Raw genomic sequence first — 3771 nt, 5'->3', positions numbered from 1 at the left:
CCGCCTAATGACCTTCTACACTTGGAGGTGTATCCAGGGGTGGTATACCCTGACAACCCGAATCAAGGGTTTAAAGATCTGCGCGACCGAGCGCAGTCTTCGCTCGTGGAAGCGGGAGTTCTTCTTCATATCCGCTCGCGCCATCCCCATTGCCATGAAATTCAAGAATGGGCAAGCACTTCCCGGCCTTCACGCCTCCAACTACCAGGAGGCGGAATGGTTTGCGAAGATATCTCGGGTCCAATCTCCGGTTTACCGGTTTGCGTAGTCCGGGATGGTGATGCTGGGGATGAGCCGAGTGTGGAAGGCTGCGGATGCGCATAAGATCCCAATCGTCCTCGAATACGGTTCGAACTCTGTTCCTTACGGTATGCTTTCTTTCTTTTTGTTGATTTAGAATTTCTTCTAACTTTTTTCCTGTTTATTTCAGAGGGGAACGACTTGCAGTCGCTCCTGAACCCGCGGGAGGCTGACGGCCCCGCACGGATGGGTACTCGCGCTCTAGATGAGAACGAGTTGCCCATCCTAGAACAAACGGCGGATCGGTTCGTGGAGGTCTATCCGCTAGGCCATGAGATCCTTAGCGCCCGTCGGCCAGGTAAGGCGCTCTTCGACCCTCGACCCCTCAATGTTGAAACCTCTGCTGGAATTCCTCTAATCGTATGTTCTGATGAGGAATCCGCAGATGGTCCTCCGTTGGTGCGGAAGAAGAAGGCTACCGGCGGGAAGGGGAAGGAGAAGGTGGCCTCCACAGCCGATCCAGCGCCTCGGTCTGACTCGGAGACCGAGAGCGAAGAGGTGGCGGGGAATCCCGGTGGTGACAAGATCACCATCCCGGAGGCTGTGACAACTGTCACCGAAGAGCCCAGGATGACAACGGTGACCGGCGTGAAGAGGCCGGCTCCATCGGGTTCTTCCCCGCCCGTCCGTACTTTCAGGCTCAAGAAAACCCGTAAGTACAAATTTCCTTTAGCTTTTATCTTCATAGCTTAATATCATTTAACACTTTTCTTTGTGCAGGCGTGGATGTTGACGCATTCCAGGGTGGAGCGCAGAGGAGTACCTCCCCGCCAATGACGGTAGGCCCGGTCAGCCTACCTGAGGCGACGACCCAGGCGGCTGCGCCTGCGCCTGCTTCCACTGGTTCAGTTGCTCACTCCGTTGAGCCGACTGTTCCAGTTGTGATGACGTCACCGCCGGCTGTGAGTGCTATTTTTACAGCATCTTTCACCGAGCCGGCGGTAACTTTTGCTGCGGATTCTGCGGCGGCGACCGCGGCGGCTGCTACCATGCCCCCGCCATCGGCAACCACGGCCGACCCATCAGGTACGCATGGGGCTTCTCGCCAATCTCTGCCACCTTCCCATCTGCCTGACCTCTTGGATGGATTTCCGTTGGGTTCAGGTGATGGGTTCGGCGGCTATCGGCCTGTAATTGACCCTACAGGTGCGCAGGGTTCTTTTGGCCCATTTATATATATTTTTTCTTTATCATCTTTTCCTAACTGCTTTATGTTTTTTGCAGTGTCGGATTCCAATGAAGTGTATGTTCCACGATGGAACATTCGCCGAGGAACAACCCTTCGCACCCCTGTGGAGTGCGTGGAGTGGGCTCGTCACGCTGCTCCTAGTGGTGCGTTGGGGGAAGCCATGGCTAGCTACCAGGAGGGTAGGCTAAGCAATGAGCTTCGGGTTCTCCTGGCCCGGATGCAGCCGCGCGTCGAGCTGCTTTGTCGTGAAAACGACAAGTTAAAAACAGCTCGCCTTCAGGAAGTAGCTCAGGCGCGGGCTGTCCGGGAGGAGAATAGGAGGTTTTCCGCCGCGGCGGCGGAGAAGGAGAAGGCGTTCAAGGCCCTTGAAGTCGAGGTTCAGGCTCGTCTCGAGGCTCGCTCCAAGGCTGCCCAAGCTGTTAATGAACAGCTTCGGCTGGCTAAGGAGACTGCTAGGAACGCGACTGAAAGGGCCACCAAGGCTGAAGCTGTTGCCGAGCCTCTACGCGTGGAGAATGAAGAGCTTAAAGCCAAATTAGAGGCTCTCCAGCAGGCTCATGATGCTTTGGCGATGGAGGACGCGAAGAAGCTTCAAGAGATCCTGAACCAGAGGGGCGTGCTTGACCACACTGAGCGGAAGCTAAAGGGCGTCGAAGAGGCTGCTGCAAAGGAAGTGTTGCTTGCCAACCTTAATAAAAGTGAAGCCGAACGCGCCTGTACCCAAGCTCAAGCCGCCCTCCAAGAAGCTCTGGTTGCCAAGGAATGGCTTCTTCGAGAAGCGTTATCTCGGGTAAGTCTAGCTTCATGTCTTCACGCTTTTCTTTATAAATAGAAAAGGTTCTGATACTTGTATTTTTTCCTTGTAGGTTGTGCATCGGGTCTTCTCAGAGACGTCTTATGACGATGCTATGAGCGCAGCCCTCAACGCTTCTCATGAGGATGGGGAAAAGGCCGGCTTCCTGCTTGGTCAAGGGTTCGTTGAGAAAGGCATCCCGCCTTCCAACTTCCCTTTGTACGATGTGGATACTGAAGCTATTTACGACCAAGCAGTGAACCAGTATGCCGCCTTCTCGCATCCTGTGGTGGAGAAGGTGAACGAAGTCGCTGCTGCTGATGATGGGCTAGCTATTCTTAAAGCCTTCCTTGAACCACCACGCTCTACTGATGGAGCGGGTCCAAGTGGAAGTGGTCCTGAAGCTTGATTCTGAAGATCCCTTTCCACCATTAGCATAGATTTTTGCTTTTGTATAGCTTTGTAATATTTGAATTTGATGAAATAAAGATTGTGTTCGTTCTTTGCCTTGTTTATTTTACGCATGTTTTGATCTAACTTAGTAATTTCTTTAGTACTTAGATAAGTTAACTTTTTAACGTGGTAAATTATAAGTTTGTTTCGCTTCCTCTTTCATGATTGTGCGGGTATGACCGTCACTTGCACTTAGTAGGATGGCTTAACTTTACTTATATCTGACCTGCGTGGAAGTTTTCTTCATCTTTTCTGAGGATAAGTTAACCTTTGAACGTGGTAGATAATAGGTGTGAAGTTTTGCTTCCTCTTTCGTGATTGTGCGGGTAGGACCGTCACTTGCACTTAGTAGGATGGCTAAACTTTACCCGTATCTGACCTGCGTGTAGGTTTTCCTCATCCTTTTTTGAAATTTCTAAGTGTTTAGGATAAGTTAACCTTTGAACGTGGTAGATAGGTTGAAGTTTTGCTTCCTTGCTCGTGATTGTGCGGGTAAGACCGTCACTTGCACTTACAAGGATGGCTAAAATTTACTTATATCTGACCTGCGTGTAGGTTTTCCTTATTTTTAGCGTTGTGTTTATGCGGGTTTTGCCGCCTTCCACACGTAACGACTTACTTCTTCCCCCATTTATGCGGTGAATACCGGCACCAGTGTGGGGAGTTCATAAGTATAAAGGTAAGGCTATCAACACATTGTGAAAGGAGAATCATTTCCATTAGAAGTGGCTCTAGGCCTTTTCTTTACAAGTTTGGAATTGATCTACATATAACATTTGCGTAATTGAGCTCCGTTCCATGTTCTTGGGATGGGAGTGCCATCGAGCCTTTCGAGCCGGTATGCGCCCTTTCCCAGGACTTCTTTGATAATGTATGGCCCTTCCCAGACCGGGGCCAGCTTTCCTGGGCGTTCTTGGTTCGAAGCCTCGTTGTTACGCAGTATGTAGTCTCCTACATTGAAGTTGCAGAGTTTTACCCGCGTGTTGTAGTACTTTTGCATTTGTCGCTTGTAGTTCTCTTCACGCACTGCGGCTAA

The sequence above is a fragment of the Bidens hawaiensis genome, unplaced genomic scaffold (assembly GCF_021521415.1).
Source record: "Bidens hawaiensis isolate Kalapana, Puna unplaced genomic scaffold, B.hawaiensis_p1.1 tig00029807_1, whole genome shotgun sequence".
Taxonomy (NCBI): Eukaryota; Viridiplantae; Streptophyta; class Magnoliopsida; order Asterales; family Asteraceae; genus Bidens; species Bidens hawaiensis.
The sequence above is the reverse complement of the archived record's forward strand: the minus strand, read 5'-3'. Positions refer to the sequence as shown.